Genomic DNA, 16844 nt, shown 5'->3' on the forward strand with positions numbered 1-16844 from the left:
CCACAGGCCTTGCAGAGTGTAAACAACAACAACCCAGCTTTGTTGTGTATGTAACCATAGGGATTTGTGATGTCACCTAGAACCTTCACAGCAGCGACAGCTTTATGAGGAGCATCAGCACTGCTCTGCCTGAGCAGAACCATCACCGCCATAGGTTGTCAAATAACCCGGATTTAACCCACACAGGTAAGTCCAATGGGGTGCAGGCATGTCCTCTATGCTTACAGCTTCCCGTGGGTGTTGGTTTGATACCGTTTGGGGACAGCCAAGGAGGCATCTGCAGGCAACAAAGGTAGGTGTGTGCTTGTGTGTGTGTTTCCTATGCAGATCCTAAGCCCAGTGTCACATGCAAGTAGGAGGAGTAAGAAGGGTTCCTGGCAAATCCGGGTTATGGATTGCATTTAAAAAGGCCCCGTGGGAGTGCAATGGGCCCCTGTCTTGCTGCTTAGCAATAATGGTATGGGTTTAGGTTCTGCTGTGTGTACTGGTGGTTGACTGCCCCCCAGCCCAGAGTGTGCATGGAAAATTGTCTGGCAGCCTCCCTGACAGCAAGCAGTGATAGTGCCCATGAAGGGGACCTTGTTGGGCCCGCCCCTTTCACGGTTATCGCTTCTCGGCCTTTTGGCTAAGATCAAGTGTAGTATCTGTTCTTATCAGTTTAATATCTGATACGTCCCCTATCTGGGGACCATATATTAAATGGATTTTTGAGAACGGGGGCCGATTTCGAAGCTTGCTTCCGTCGCCCTATGCATTGACCCGATATGGCAGTATCTTCGGGTACAGTGCACCACCCCCTTACAGGGTTAAAAAGAAAGATTCCTACTTTCATTGCTACCTGCTTGCTGGCTAGCCAGCTAGCCAGCCCTGTGGGCCTTGCTGCTGCTGCAGCCAAAAAACAAAAGGTGGTGCTGCTGCTTCTGCTGCTTCTGCTTGTGTCTGGCCGCTGTTGGAGCGTCCAGGCACAGGACTTCTGCTGCTGCTGACTAAATGGCCTCCTTAATTGGATCATTTGAGTAGCCAGCACACCTGTGCAGGTAGGGCATGACATGATAGGCAGCTGCCTTGATAGCGGGTGGGTGCTGAATGTTCCTAATTGACAAAATAAGATTAATGCTTATGAAGAAATATAAAATCTCATCCCTTCCCCAATATCGCGCCACACCCCTACCCCTTAATTCCCTGGTTGAACTTGATGGACATATGTCTTTTTTCGACCGTACTAACTATGTAACTATGTAACATAACATGGGGGGGGGGGGGGTCTCCTGGCTGTTCACACAGGTGTGTCATTGCTGTACATTGACCATGCATTGCTTCTGTGGTATTGCAAAGGCAAAGACAAATGCTTCCAGCCATCCATTGCACTAATGGATTGGTCATCAGCTGGCTGTCTATGTCCCGCATCAATATAGACCAAAGTACAGAGGGTTAGGCTATGCTATTGTGCACCTACCTGATGCATCAGAAGGTGCGAGGCCCTTGCTAAATTCTGTGCACAGACTTTGAGATCTATACTTTAGACTGTATCTAAACCTGCTCCAACATGGACTGACATTCTGGCCTACTTTCAGCCGATGCGACTTGTCTGTCGCTGAACAGTCGCTTTTTATGTATTCAGCACCTATGTATAATGTTGTAAAAATGCTCTAGAAGCTAAAGTCGCAGAAATGTCACACATATTTGGCCTGCAACTTTCTGTGCGACAAATTCAGACAGGAAAAATCTGTATAAATCCTTAGAAAATTATCCCCCAGTGTCTCCATCTGCTGGCGGTATTGAATAAGCATTGCTGCACTGATGGGGTATGCATTAGACGAAAAAAAAGAAGAAAAAGAAGAATAATACGCCCAGAAAAGAGGCGAAAAGGAGAAAAACGTAAAAAAACGTGAAAAAAAAGTAAGAGGAAGAGAAGGGAAAAAAAGGTGGAAATGGGTTTAAAAGTGATTTCGGCGGAGAAATATATATATATATATATATATATATATATATATATACGCGCACACACACACATATATATAAACGTATTCTCCGTTGAGATATTGCAGCCGCTGCTGTGTCCAGGCCCAGGAGCCTTAGCACTGTGCTGTGATGTCACTCAATACCACTGACATCACTAGGTGTAAACAACATCTCTCCTTTGCTGTGTATGTGACTATGGAGCTGTTTGGTGATGTCGTCTATTATGGCCTTCATAGAAGCAACAGGAGATTGTTGCATCCATCTAGAACCCTCAGAACTACAGTGCTATGATGTCACTCACTTCCACAGGCCTTGCAGAGTGTAAACAACAACAACCCAGCTTTGTTGTGTATGTAACCATAGGGATTTGTGATGTCACCTAGAACCTTCACAGCAGCGACAGCTTTATGAGGAGCATCAGCACTGCTCTGCCTGAGCAGAACCATCACCGCCATAGGTTGTCAAATAACCCGGATTTAACCCACACAGGTAAGTCCAATGGGGTGCAGGCATGTCCTCTATGCTTACAGCTTCCCGTGGGTGTTGGTTTGATACCGTTTGGGGACAGCCAAGGAGGCATCTGCAGGCAACAAAGGTAGGTGTGTGCTTGTGTGTGTGTTTCCTATGCAGATCCTAAGCCCAGTGTCACATGCAAGTAGGAGGAGTAAGAAGGGTTCCTGGCAAATCCGGGTTATGGATTGCATTTAAAAAGGCCCCGTGGGAGTGCAATGGGCCCCTGTCTTGCTGCTTAGCAATAATGGTATGGGTTTAGGTTCTGCTGTGTGTACTGGTGGTTGACTGCCCCCCAGCCCAGAGTGTGCATGGAAAATTGTCTGGCAGCCTCCCTGACAGCAAGCAGTGATAGTGCCCATGAAGGGGACCTTGTTGGGCCCGCCCCTTTCACGGTTATCGCTTCTCGGCCTTTTGGCTAAGATCAAGTGTAGTATCTGTTCTTATCAGTTTAATATCTGATACGTCCCCTATCTGGGGACCATATATTAAATGGATTTTTGAGAACGGGGGCCGATTTCGAAGCTTGCTTCCGTCGCCCTATGCATTGACCCGATATGGCAGTATCTTCGGGTACAGTGCACCACCCCCTTACAGGGTTAAAAAGAAAGATTCCTACTTTCATTGCTACCTGCTTGCTGGCTAGCCAGCTAGCCAGCCCTGTGGGCCTTGCTGCTGCTGCAGCCAAAAAACAAAAGGTGGTGCTGCTGCTTCTGCTGCTTCTGCTTGTGTCTGGCCGCTGTTGGAGCGTCCAGGCACAGGACTTCTGCTGCTGCTGACTAAATGGCCTCCTTAATTGGATCATTTGAGTAGCCAGCACACCTGTGCAGGTAGGGCATGACATGATAGGCAGCTGCCTTGATAGCGGGTGGGTGCTGAATGTTCCTAATTGACAAAATAAGATTAATGCTTATGAAGAAATATAAAATCTCATCCCTTCCCCAATATCGCGCCACACCCCTACCCCTTAATTCCCTGGTTGAACTTGATGGACATATGTCTTTTTTCGACCGTACTAACTATGTAACTATGTAACATAACATGGGGGGGGGGGGGGGGGGGTCTCCTGGCTGTTCACACAGGTGTGTCATTGCTGTACATTGACCATGCATTGCTTCTGTGGTATTGCAAAGGCAAAGACAAATGCTTCCAGCCATCCATTGCACTAATGGATTGGTCATCAGCTGGCTGTCTATGTCCCGCATCAATATAGACCAAAGTACAGAGGGTTAGGCTATGCTATTGTGCACCTACCTGATGCATCAGAAGGTGCGAGGCCCTTGCTAAATTCTGTGCACAGACTTTGAGATCTATACTTTAGACTGTATCTAAACCTGCTCCAACATGGACTGACATTCTGGCCTACTTTCAGCCGATGCGACTTGTCTGTCGCTGAACAGTCGCTTTTTATGTATTCAGCACCTATGTATAATGTTGTAAAAATGCTCTAGAAGCTAAAGTCGCAGAAATGTCACACATATTTGGCCTGCAACTTTCTGTGCGACAAATTCAGACAGGAAAAATCAGTATAAATCCTTAGAAAATTATCCCCCAGTGTCTCCATCTGCTGGCGGTATTGAATAAGCATTGCTGCACTGATGGGGTATGCATTAGACGAAAAAAAAGAAGAAAAAGAAGAATAATACGCCCAGAAAAGAGGCGAAAAGGAGAAAAACGTAAAAAAACGTGAAAAAAAAGTAAGAGGAAGAGAAGGGAAAAAAAGGTGGAAATGGGTTTAAAAGTGATTTCGGCGGAGAAATATATATATATATATATATATATATATATACGCGCACACACACACATATATATAAACGTATTCTCCGTTGAGATATTGCAGCCGCTGCTGTGTCCAGGCCCAGGAGCCTTAGCACTGTGCTGTGATGTCACTCAATACCACTGACATCACTAGGTGTAAACAACATCTCTCCTTTGCTGTGTATGTGACTATGGAGCTGTTTGGTGATGTCGTCTATTATGGCCTTCATAGAAGCAACAGGAGATTGTTGCATCCATCTAGAACCCTCAGAACTACAGTGCTATGATGTCACTCACTTCCACAGGCCTTGCAGAGTGTAAACAACAACAACCCAGCTTTGTTGTGTATGTAACCATAGGGATTTGTGATGTCACCTAGAACCTTCACAGCAGCGACAGCTTTATGAGGAGCATCAGCACTGCTCTGCCTGAGCAGAACCATCACCGCCATAGGTTGTCAAATAACCCGGATTTAACCCACACAGGTAAGTCCAATGGGGTGCAGGCATGTCCTCTATGCTTACAGCTTCCCGTGGGTGTTGGTTTGATACCGTTTGGGGACAGCCAAGGAGGCATCTGCAGGCAACAAAGGTAGGTGTGTGCTTGTGTGTGTGTTTCCTATGCAGATCCTAAGCCCAGTGTCACATGCAAGTAGGAGGAGTAAGAAGGGTTCCTGGCAAATCCGGGTTATGGATTGCATTTAAAAAGGCCCCGTGGGAGTGCAATGGGCCCCTGTCTTGCTGCTTAGCAATAATGGTATGGGTTTAGGTTCTGCTGTGTGTACTGGTGGTTGACTGCCCCCCAGCCCAGAGTGTGCATGGAAAATTGTCTGGCAGCCTCCCTGACAGCAAGCAGTGATAGTGCCCATGAAGGGGACCTTGTTGGGCCCGCCCCTTTCACGGTTATCGCTTCTCGGCCTTTTGGCTAAGATCAAGTGTAGTATCTGTTCTTATCAGTTTAATATCTGATACGTCCCCTATCTGGGGACCATATATTAAATGGATTTTTGAGAACGGGGGCCGATTTCGAAGCTTGCTTCCGTCGCCCTATGCATTGACCCGATATGGCAGTATCTTCGGGTACAGTGCACCACCCCCTTACAGGGTTAAAAAGAAAGATTCCTACTTTCATTGCTACCTGCTTGCTGGCTAGCCAGCTAGCCAGCCCTGTGGGCCTTGCTGCTGCTGCAGCCAAAAAACAAAAGGTGGTGCTGCTGCTTCTGCTGCTTCTGCTTGTGTCTGGCCGCTGTTGGAGCGTCCAGGCACAGGACTTCTGCTGCTGCTGACTAAATGGCCTCCTTAATTGGATCATTTGAGTAGCCAGCACACCTGTGCAGGTAGGGCATGACATGATAGGCAGCTGCCTTGATAGCGGGTGGGTGCTGAATGTTCCTAATTGACAAAATAAGATTAATGCTTATGAAGAAATATAAAATCTCATCCCTTCCCCAATATCGCGCCACACCCCTACCCCTTAATTCCCTGGTTGAACTTGATGGACATATGTCTTTTTTCGACCGTACTAACTATGTAACTATGTAACATAACATGGGGGGGGGGGGGGGGGTCTCCTGGCTGTTCACACAGGTGTGTCATTGCTGTACATTGACCATGCATTGCTTCTGTGGTATTGCAAAGGCAAAGACAAATGCTTCCAGCCATCCATTGCACTAATGGATTGGTCATCAGCTGGCTGTCTATGTCCCGCATCAATATAGACCAAAGTACAGAGGGTTAGGCTATGCTATTGTGCACCTACCTGATGCATCAGAAGGTGCGAGGCCCTTGCTAAATTCTGTGCACAGACTTTGAGATCTATACTTTAGACTGTATCTAAACCTGCTCCAACATGGACTGACATTCTGGCCTACTTTCAGCCGATGCGACTTGTCTGTCGCTGAACAGTCGCTTTTTATGTATTCAGCACCTATGTATAATGTTGTAAAAATGCTCTAGAAGCTAAAGTCGCAGAAATGTCACACATATTTGGCCTGCAACTTTCTGTGCGACAAATTCAGACAGGAAAAATCAGTATAAATCCTTAGAAAATTATCCCCCAGTGTCTCCATCTGCTGGCGGTATTGAATAAGCATTGCTGCACTGATGGGGTATGCATTAGACGAAAAAAAAGAAGAAAAAGAAGAATAATACGCCCAGAAAAGAGGCGAAAAGGAGAAAAACGTAAAAAAACGTGAAAAAAAAGTAAGAGGAAGAGAAGGGAAAAAAAGGTGGAAATGGGTTTAAAAGTGATTTCGGCGGAGAAATATATATATATATATATATATATATATATATATATATATATATACGCGCACACACACACATATATATAAACGTATTCTCCGTTGAGATATTGCAGCCGCTGCTGTGTCCAGGCCCAGGAGCCTTAGCACTGTGCTGTGATGTCACTCAATACCACTGACATCACTAGGTGTAAACAACATCTCTCCTTTGCTGTGTATGTGACTATGGAGCTGTTTGGTGATGTCGTCTATTATGGCCTTCATAGAAGCAACAGGAGATTGTTGCATCCATCTAGAACCCTCAGAACTACAGTGCTATGATGTCACTCACTTCCACAGGCCTTGCAGAGTGTAAACAACAACAACCCAGCTTTGTTGTGTATGTAACCATAGGGATTTGTGATGTCACCTAGAACCTTCACAGCAGCGACAGCTTTATGAGGAGCATCAGCACTGCTCTGCCTGAGCAGAACCATCACCGCCATAGGTTGTCAAATAACCCGGATTTAACCCACACAGGTAAGTCCAATGGGGTGCAGGCATGTCCTCTATGCTTACAGCTTCCCGTGGGTGTTGGTTTGATACCGTTTGGGGACAGCCAAGGAGGCATCTGCAGGCAACAAAGGTAGGTGTGTGCTTGTGTGTGTGTTTCCTATGCAGATCCTAAGCCCAGTGTCACATGCAAGTAGGAGGAGTAAGAAGGGTTCCTGGCAAATCCGGGTTATGGATTGCATTTAAAAAGGCCCCGTGGGAGTGCAATGGGCCCCTGTCTTGCTGCTTAGCAATAATGGTATGGGTTTAGGTTCTGCTGTGTGTACTGGTGGTTGACTGCCCCCCAGCCCAGAGTGTGCATGGAAAATTGTCTGGCAGCCTCCCTGACAGCAAGCAGTGATAGTGCCCATGAAGGGGACCTTGTTGGGCCCGCCCCTTTCACGGTTATCGCTTCTCGGCCTTTTGGCTAAGATCAAGTGTAGTATCTGTTCTTATCAGTTTAATATCTGATACGTCCCCTATCTGGGGACCATATATTAAATGGATTTTTGAGAACGGGGGCCGATTTCGAAGCTTGCTTCCGTCGCCCTATGCATTGACCCGATATGGCAGTATCTTCGGGTACAGTGCACCACCCCCTTACAGGGTTAAAAAGAAAGATTCCTACTTTCATTGCTACCTGCTTGCTGGCTAGCCAGCTAGCCAGCCCTGTGGGCCTTGCTGCTGCTGCAGCCAAAAAACAAAAGGTGGTGCTGCTGCTTCTGCTGCTTCTGCTTGTGTCTGGCCGCTGTTGGAGCGTCCAGGCACAGGACTTCTGCTGCTGCTGACTAAATGGCCTCCTTAATTGGATCATTTGAGTAGCCAGCACACCTGTGCAGGTAGGGCATGACATGATAGGCAGCTGCCTTGATAGCGGGTGGGTGCTGAATGTTCCTAATTGACAAAATAAGATTAATGCTTATGAAGAAATATAAAATCTCATCCCTTCCCCAATATCGCGCCACACCCCTACCCCTTAATTCCCTGGTTGAACTTGATGGACATATGTCTTTTTTCGACCGTACTAACTATGTAGCTATGTAACATAACATGGGGGGGGGGGGGGGGTGTCTCCTGGCTGTTCACACAGGTGTGTCATTGCTGTACATTGACCATGCATTGCTTCTGTGGTATTGCAAAGGCAAAGACAAATGCTTCCAGCCATCCATTGCACTAATGGATTGGTCATCAGCTGGCTGTCTATGTCCCGCATCAATATAGACCAAAGTACAGAGGGTTAGGCTATGCTATTGTGCACCTACCTGATGCATCAGAAGGTGCGAGGCCCTTGCTAAATTCTGTGCACAGACTTTGAGATCTATACTTTAGACTGTATCTAAACCTGCTCCAACATGGACTGACATTCTGGCCTACTTTCAGCCGATGCGACTTGTCTGTCGCTGAACAGTCGCTTTTTATGTATTCAGCACCTATGTATAATGTTGTAAAAATGCTCTAGAAGCTAAAGTCGCAGAAATGTCACACATATTTGGCCTGCAACTTTCTGTGCGACAAATTCAGACAGGAAAAATCAGTATAAATCCTTAGAAAATTATCCCCCAGTGTCTCCATCTGCTGGCGGTATTGAATAAGCATTGCTGCACTGATGGGGTATGCATTAGACGAAAAAAAAGAAGAAAAAGAAGAATAATACGCCCAGAAAAGAGGCGAAAAGGAGAAAAACGTAAAAAAACGTGAAAAAAAAGTAAGAGGAAGAGAAGGGAAAAAAAGGTGGAAATGGGTTTAAAAGTGATTTCGGCGGAGAAATATATATATATATATATATATATATATATATATATACGCGCACACACACACATATATATAAACGTATTCTCCGTTGAGATATTGCAGCCGCTGCTGTGTCCAGGCCCAGGAGCCTTAGCACTGTGCTGTGATGTCACTCAATACCACTGACATCACTAGGTGTAAACAACATCTCTCCTTTGCTGTGTATGTGACTATGGAGCTGTTTGGTGATGTCGTCTATTATGGCCTTCATAGAAGCAACAGGAGATTGTTGCATCCATCTAGAACCCTCAGAACTACAGTGCTATGATGTCACTCACTTCCACAGGCCTTGCAGAGTGTAAACAACAACAACCCAGCTTTGTTGTGTATGTAACCATAGGGATTTGTGATGTCACCTAGAACCTTCACAGCAGCGACAGCTTTATGAGGAGCATCAGCACTGCTCTGCCTGAGCAGAACCATCACCGCCATAGGTTGTCAAATAACCCGGATTTAACCCACACAGGTAAGTCCAATGGGGTGCAGGCATGTCCTCTATGCTTACAGCTTCCCGTGGGTGTTGGTTTGATACCGTTTGGGGACAGCCAAGGAGGCATCTGCAGGCAACAAAGGTAGGTGTGTGCTTGTGTGTGTGTTTCCTATGCAGATCCTAAGCCCAGTGTCACATGCAAGTAGGAGGAGTAAGAAGGGTTCCTGGCAAATCCGGGTTATGGATTGCATTTAAAAAGGCCCCGTGGGAGTGCAATGGGCCCCTGTCTTGCTGCTTAGCAATAATGGTATGGGTTTAGGTTCTGCTGTGTGTACTGGTGGTTGACTGCCCCCCAGCCCAGAGTGTGCATGGAAAATTGTCTGGCAGCCTCCCTGACAGCAAGCAGTGATAGTGCCCATGAAGGGGACCTTGTTGGGCCCGCCCCTTTCACGGTTATCGCTTCTCGGCCTTTTGGCTAAGATCAAGTGTAGTATCTGTTCTTATCAGTTTAATATCTGATACGTCCCCTATCTGGGGACCATATATTAAATGGATTTTTGAGAACGGGGGCCGATTTCGAAGCTTGCTTCCGTCGCCCTATGCATTGACCCGATATGGCAGTATCTTCGGGTACAGTGCACCACCCCCTTACAGGGTTAAAAAGAAAGATTCCTACTTTCATTGCTACCTGCTTGCTGGCTAGCCAGCTAGCCAGCCCTGTGGGCCTTGCTGCTGCTGCAGCCAAAAAACAAAAGGTGGTGCTGCTGCTTCTGCTGCTTCTGCTTGTGTCTGGCCGCTGTTGGAGCGTCCAGGCACAGGACTTCTGCTGCTGCTGACTAAATGGCCTCCTTAATTGGATCATTTGAGTAGCCAGCACACCTGTGCAGGTAGGGCATGACATGATAGGCAGCTGCCTTGATAGCGGGTGGGTGCTGAATGTTCCTAATTGACAAAATAAGATTAATGCTTATGAAGAAATATAAAATCTCATCCCTTCCCCAATATCGCGCCACACCCCTACCCCTTAATTCCCTGGTTGAACTTGATGGACATATGTCTTTTTTCGACCGTACTAACTATGTAACTATGTAACATAACATGGGGGGGGGGGGGGGTCTCCTGGCTGTTCACACAGGTGTGTCATTGCTGTACATTGACCATGCATTGCTTCTGTGGTATTGCAAAGGCAAAGACAAATGCTTCCAGCCATCCATTGCACTAATGGATTGGTCATCAGCTGGCTGTCTATGTCCCGCATCAATATAGACCAAAGTACAGAGGGTTAGGCTATGCTATTGTGCACCTACCTGATGCATCAGAAGGTGCGAGGCCCTTGCTAAATTCTGTGCACAGACTTTGAGATCTATACTTTAGACTGTATCTAAACCTGCTCCAACATGGACTGACATTCTGGCCTACTTTCAGCCGATGCGACTTGTCTGTCGCTGAACAGTCGCTTTTTATGTATTCAGCACCTATGTATAATGTTGTAAAAATGCTCTAGAAGCTAAAGTCGCAGAAATGTCACACATATTTGGCCTGCAACTTTCTGTGCGACAAATTCAGACAGGAAAAATCAGTATAAATCCTTAGAAAATTATCCCCCAGTGTCTCCATCTGCTGGCGGTATTGAATAAGCATTGCTGCACTGATGGGGTATGCATTAGACGAAAAAAAAGAAGAAAAAGAAGAATAATACGCCCAGAAAAGAGGCGAAAAGGAGAAAAACGTAAAAAAACGTGAAAAAAAAGTAAGAGGAAGAGAAGGGAAAAAAAGGTGGAAATGGGTTTAAAAGTGATTTCGGCGGAGAATTATATATATATATATATATATATATATATATATATAAATATATATGCGCACACACACACATAGATATAAACGTATTCTCCGTTGAGATATTGCAGCCGCTGCTGTGTCCAGGCCCAGGAGCCTTAGCACTGTGCTGTGATGTCACTCAATACCACTGACATCACTAGGTGTAAACAACATCTCTCCTTTGCTGTGTATGTGACTATGGAGCTGTTTGGTGATGTCGTCTATTATGGCCTTCATAGAAGCAACAGGAGATTGTTGCATCCATCTAGAACCCTCAGAACTACAGTGCTATGATGTCACTCACTTCCACAGGCCTTGCAGAGTGTAAACAACAACAACCCAGCTTTGTTGTGTATGTAACCATAGGGATTTGTGATGTCACCTAGAACCTTCACAGCAGCGACAGCTTTATGAGGAGCATCAGCACTGCTCTGCCTGAGCAGAACCATCACCGCCATAGGTTGTCAAATAACCCGGATTTAACCCACACAGGTAAGTCCAATGGGGTGCAGGCATGTCCTCTATGCTTACAGCTTCCCGTGGGTGTTGGTTTGATACCGTTTGGGGACAGCCAAGGAGGCATCTGCAGGCAACAAAGGTAGGTGTGTGCTTGTGTGTGTGTTTCCTATGCAGATCCTAAGCCCAGTGTCACATGCAAGTAGGAGGAGTAAGAAGGGTTCCTGGCAAATCCGGGTTATGGATTGCATTTAAAAAGGCCCCGTGGGAGTGCAATGGGCCCCTGTCTTGCTGCTTAGCAATAATGGTATGGGTTTAGGTTCTGCTGTGTGTACTGGTGGTTGACTGCCCCCCAGCCCAGAGTGTGCATGGAAAATTGTCTGGCAGCCTCCCTGACAGCAAGCAGTGATAGTGCCCATGAAGGGGACCTTGTTGGGCCCGCCCCTTTCACGGTTATCGCTTCTCGGCCTTTTGGCTAAGATCAAGTGTAGTATCTGTTCTTATCAGTTTAATATCTGATACGTCCCCTATCTGGGGACCATATATTAAATGGATTTTTGAGAACGGGGGCCGATTTCGAAGCTTGCTTCCGTCGCCCTATGCATTGACCCGATATGGCAGTATCTTCGGGTACAGTGCACCACCCCCTTACAGGGTTAAAAAGAAAGATTCCTACTTTCATTGCTACCTGCTTGCTGGCTAGCCAGCTAGCCAGCCCTGTGGGCCTTGCTGCTGCTGCAGCCAAAAAACAAAAGGTGGTGCTGCTGCTTCTGCTGCTTCTGCTTGTGTCTGGCCGCTGTTGGAGCGTCCAGGCACAGGACTTCTGCTGCTGCTGACTAAATGGCCTCCTTAATTGGATCATTTGAGTAGCCAGCACACCTGTGCAGGTAGGGCATGACATGATAGGCAGCTGCCTTGATAGCGGGTGGGTGCTGAATGTTCCTAATTGACAAAATAAGATTAATGCTTATGAAGAAATATAAAATCTCATCCCTTCCCCAATATCGCGCCACACCCCTACCCCTTAATTCCCTGGTTGAACTTGATGGACATATGTCTTTTTTCGACCGTACTAACTATGTAACTATGTAACATAACATGGGGGGGGGGGGGGGGGGTCTCCTGGCTGTTCACACAGGTGTGTCATTGCTGTACATTGACCATGCATTGCTTCTGTGGTATTGCAAAGGCAAAGACAAATGCTTCCAGCCATCCATTGCACTAATGGATTGGTCATCAGCTGGCTGTCTATGTCCCGCATCAATATAGACCAAGTACAGAGGGTTAGGCTATGCTATTGTGCACCTACCTGATGCATCAGAAGGTGCGAGGCCCTTGCTAAATTCTGTGCACAGACTTTGAGATCTATACTTTAGACTGTATCTAAACCTGCTCCAACATGGACTGACATTCTGGCCTACTTTCAGCCGATGCGACTTGTCTGTCGCTGAACAGTCGCTTTTTATGTATTCAGCACCTATGTATAATGTTGTAAAAATGCTCTAGAAGCTAAAGTCGCAGAAATGTCACACATATTTGGCCTGCCAACTTTCTGTGCGACAAATTCAGACAGGAAAAATCAGTATAAATCCTTAGAAAATTATTCCCCAGTGTCTCCATCTGCTGGCGGTATTGAATAAGCATTGCTGCACTGATGGGGTATGCATTAGACGAAAAAAAGAAGAAAAAGAAGAATAATACGCCAGAAAAGAGGCGAAAAGGAGAAAAACGTAAAAAAACTTGAAAAAAAAGTAAGAGGAAGAGAAGGGAAAAAAAGGTGGAAATGGGTTTAAAAGTGATTCGGCCGGAGAAATATATATATATATATATATATATATATATATATATATATATATACGCGCACACACACACATATATATAAACGTATTCTCCGTTGAGATATTGCAGCCGCTGCTGTGTCCAGGCCCAGGAGCCTTAGCACTGTGCTGTGATGTCACTCAATACCACTGACATCACTAGGTGTAAACAACATCTCTCCTTTGCTGTGTATGTGACTATGGAGCTGTTTGGTGATGTCGTCTATTATGGCCTTCATAGAAGCAACAGGAGATTGTTGCATCCATCTAGAACCCTCAGAACTACAGTGCTATGATGTCACTCACTTCCACAGGCCTTGCAGAGTGTAAACAACAACAACCCAGCTTTGTTGTGTATGTAACCATAGGGATTTGTGATGTCACCTAGAACCTTCACAGCAGCGACAGCTTTATGAGGAGCATCAGCACTGCTCTGCCTGAGCAGAACCATCACCGCCATAGGTTGTCAAATAACCCGGATTTAACCCACACAGGTAAGTCCAATGGGGTGCAGGCATGTCCTCTATGCTTACAGCTTCCCGTGGGTGTTGGTTTGATACCGTTTGGGGACAGCCAAGGAGGCATCTGCAGGCAACAAAGGTAGGTGTGTGCTTGTGTGTGTGTTTCCTATGCAGATCCTAAGCCCAGTGTCACATGCAAGTAGGAGGAGTAAGAAGGGTTCCTGGCAAATCCGGGTTATGGATTGCATTTAAAAAGGCCCCGTGGGAGTGCAATGGGCCCCTGTCTTGCTGCTTAGCAATAATGGTATGGGTTTAGGTTCTGCTGTGTGTACTGGTGGTTGACTGCCCCCCAGCCCAGAGTGTGCATGGAAAATTGTCTGGCAGCCTCCCTGACAGCAAGCAGTGATAGTGCCCATGAAGGGGACCTTGTTGGGCCCGCCCCTTTCACGGTTATCGCTTCTCGGCCTTTTGGCTAAGATCAAGTGTAGTATCTGTTCTTATCAGTTTAATATCTGATACGTCCCCTATCTGGGGACCATATATTAAATGGATTTTTGAGAACGGGGGCCGATTTCGAAGCTTGCTTCCGTCGCCCTATGCATTGACCCGATATGGCAGTATCTTCGGGTACAGGGTCAGGCTCACCCCCTTACAGGGTAAAAAGAAAGATTCCTACTTTCATTGCTACCTGCTTGCTGGCTAGCAGCTAGCCAGCCCTGTGGGCCCTTGCTGCTGCTGCAGCCAAAAAACAAAAGGTGGTGCTGCTGCTTCTGCTGCTTCTGCTTGTGTCTGGCCGCTGTTGGAGCGTCCAGGCACAGGACTTCTGCTGCTGCTGACTAAATGGCCTCCTTAATTGGATCATTTGAGTAGCCAGCACACCTGTGCAGGTAGGGCATGACATGATAGGCAGCTGCCTTGATAGCGGGTGGGTGCTGAATGTTCCTAATTGACAAAATAAGATTAATGCTTATGAAGAAATATAAAATCTCATCCCTTCCCCAATATCGCGCCACACCCCTACCCCTTAATTCCCTGGTTGAACTTGATGGACATATGTCTTTTTTCGACCGTACTAACTATGTAACTATGTAACATAACATGGGGGGGGGGGGGGGGGGGGGGTCTCCTGGCTGTTCACACAGGTGTGTCATTGCTGTACATTGACCATGCATTGCTTCTGTGGTATTGCAAAGGCAAAGACAAATGCTCCAGCCATCCATTGCACTAATGGATTGGTCATCAGCTGGCTGTCTATGTCCCGCATCAATATAGACCAAAGTACAGAGGGTTAGGCTATGCTATTGTGCACCTACCTGATGCATCAGAAGGTGCGAGGCCCTTGCTAAATTCTGTGCACAGACTTTGAGATCTATACTTTAGACTGTATCTAAACCTGCTCCAACATGGACTGACATTCTGGCCTACTTTCAGCCGATGCGACTTGTCTGTCGCTGAACAGTCGCTTTTTATGTATTCAGCACCTATGTATAATGTTGTAAAAATGCTCTAGAAGCTAAAGTCGCAGAAATGTCACACATATTTGGCCTGCAACTTTCTGTGCGACAAATTCAGACAGGAAAAATCAGTATAAATCCTTAGAAAATTATCCCCCAGTGTCTCCATCTGCTGGCGGTATTGAATAAGCATTGCTGCACTGATGGGGTATGCATTAGACGAAAAAAAAGAAGAAAAAGAAGAATAATACGCCCAGAAAAGAGGCGAAAAGGAGGAAAAACGTAAAAAAACGTGAAAAAAAAGTAAGAGGAAGAGAAGGGAAAAAAGGTGGAAATGGGTTTAAAAGTGATTTCGGCGGAGAAATATATATATATATATATATATATATATATATATATATATATATATATATATACGCGCACACACACACATATATATAAACGTATTCTCCGTTGAGATATTGCAGCCGCTGCTGTGTCCAGGCCCAGGAGCCTTAGCACTGTGCTGTGATGTCACTCAATCCACTGACATCACTAGGTGTAAACAACATCTCTCCTTTGCTGTGTATGTTGACTATGGAGCTGTTTGGTGATGTCGTCTATTATGGCCTTCATAGAAGCAACAGGAGATTGTTGCATCCATCTAGAACCCTCAGAACTACAGTGCTATGATGTCACTCACTTCCACAGGCCTTGCAGAGTGTAAACAACAACAACCCAGCTTTGTTGTGTATGTTACCATAGGGATTTGTGATGTCACCTAGAACCTTCACAGCAGCGACAGCTTTATGAGGAGCATCAGCACTGCTCTGCCTGAGCAGAACCATCACCGCCATAGGTTGTCAAATAACCCGGATTTAACCCACACAGGTAAGTCCAATGGGGTGCAGGCATGTCCTCTATGCTTACAGCTTCCCGTGGGTGTTGGTTTGATACCGTTTGGGGACAGCAAGGAGGCATCTGCAGGCAACAAAGGTAGGTGTGTGCTTGTGTGTGTGTTTCCTATGCAGATCCTAAGCCACAGTGTCACATGCAAGTAGGAGGAGTAAGAAGGGTTCCTGGCAAATCCGGTATGGATTGCATTTAAAAAGGCCCCGTGGGAGTGCAATGGGCCCCTGTCTTGCTGCTTAGCAATAATGGTAGGGGTTTAGGTTCTGCTGTGTGTACTGGTGGTTGACTGCCCCCCAGCCCAGAGTGTGCATGGAAAATTGTCTGGCAGCCTCCCTGACAGCAAGCAGTGATAGTGCCCATGAAGGGGACCTTGTTGGGCCCGCCCCTTTCACGGTTATCGCTTCTCGGCCTTTTGGCTAAGATCAAGTGTAGTATCTGTTTCTTATCAGTTTAATATCTGATACGTCCCCTATCTGGGGACCATATATTAAATGGATTTTGAAAAAGAACGGGGGCCGATTTCGAAGCTTGCTTCCGTCGCCCTATGCATTGACCCGATATGGCAGTATCTTCGGGTACAGTGCACCACCCCCTTACAGGGTTAAAAAGAAAGATTCCTACTTTCATTGCTACCTGCTTGCTGGCTAGCCAGCTAGCCAGCCCTGTGGGCCTTGCTGCTGCTGCAGCCAAAAAACAAAAGGTGGTGCTGCTGCTGCTTCTGAT

General features: G+C 46.4%; 8 non-coding genes across 8 annotated transcripts; all 8 read left to right on the forward strand.

The window, feature by feature from the left end:
- The first annotated feature begins 605 nt into the window (after positions 1-605).
- LOC130324038 (U2 spliceosomal RNA) lies at positions 606-796 on the forward strand. Its single transcript, XR_008869190.1, has one exon. It is a non-coding gene; the product is annotated as a U2 spliceosomal RNA (small nuclear RNA).
- A 2074-nt stretch (positions 797-2870) lies between these two features.
- LOC130324039 (U2 spliceosomal RNA) lies at positions 2871-3061 on the forward strand. Its single transcript, XR_008869191.1, has one exon. It is a non-coding gene; the product is annotated as a U2 spliceosomal RNA (small nuclear RNA).
- A 2073-nt stretch (positions 3062-5134) lies between these two features.
- Positions 5135-5325, forward strand: LOC130324040 (U2 spliceosomal RNA). The gene has a single exon (XR_008869192.1). It is a non-coding gene; the product is annotated as a U2 spliceosomal RNA (small nuclear RNA).
- Positions 5326-7410: 2085 nt separating this feature from the next.
- Positions 7411-7601, forward strand: LOC130324041 (U2 spliceosomal RNA). The gene has a single exon (XR_008869193.1). It is a non-coding gene; the product is annotated as a U2 spliceosomal RNA (small nuclear RNA).
- A 2078-nt stretch (positions 7602-9679) lies between these two features.
- LOC130324043 (U2 spliceosomal RNA) lies at positions 9680-9870 on the forward strand. Its single transcript, XR_008869194.1, has one exon. It is a non-coding gene; the product is annotated as a U2 spliceosomal RNA (small nuclear RNA).
- A 2083-nt stretch (positions 9871-11953) lies between these two features.
- LOC130324044 (U2 spliceosomal RNA) lies at positions 11954-12144 on the forward strand. The gene has a single exon (XR_008869195.1). It is a non-coding gene; the product is annotated as a U2 spliceosomal RNA (small nuclear RNA).
- Positions 12145-14228: 2084 nt separating this feature from the next.
- LOC130324046 (U2 spliceosomal RNA) lies at positions 14229-14419 on the forward strand. Its single transcript, XR_008869197.1, has one exon. It is a non-coding gene; the product is annotated as a U2 spliceosomal RNA (small nuclear RNA).
- Positions 14420-16517: 2098 nt separating this feature from the next.
- Positions 16518-16712, forward strand: LOC130324047 (U2 spliceosomal RNA). The gene has a single exon (XR_008869198.1). It is a non-coding gene; the product is annotated as a U2 spliceosomal RNA (small nuclear RNA).
- The last annotated feature ends 132 nt before the right edge of the window (positions 16713-16844 follow it).

The sequence above is a fragment of the Hyla sarda genome, unplaced genomic scaffold (assembly GCF_029499605.1).
Source record: "Hyla sarda isolate aHylSar1 unplaced genomic scaffold, aHylSar1.hap1 scaffold_2575, whole genome shotgun sequence".
Taxonomy (NCBI): domain Eukaryota; kingdom Metazoa; phylum Chordata; class Amphibia; order Anura; family Hylidae; genus Hyla; species Hyla sarda.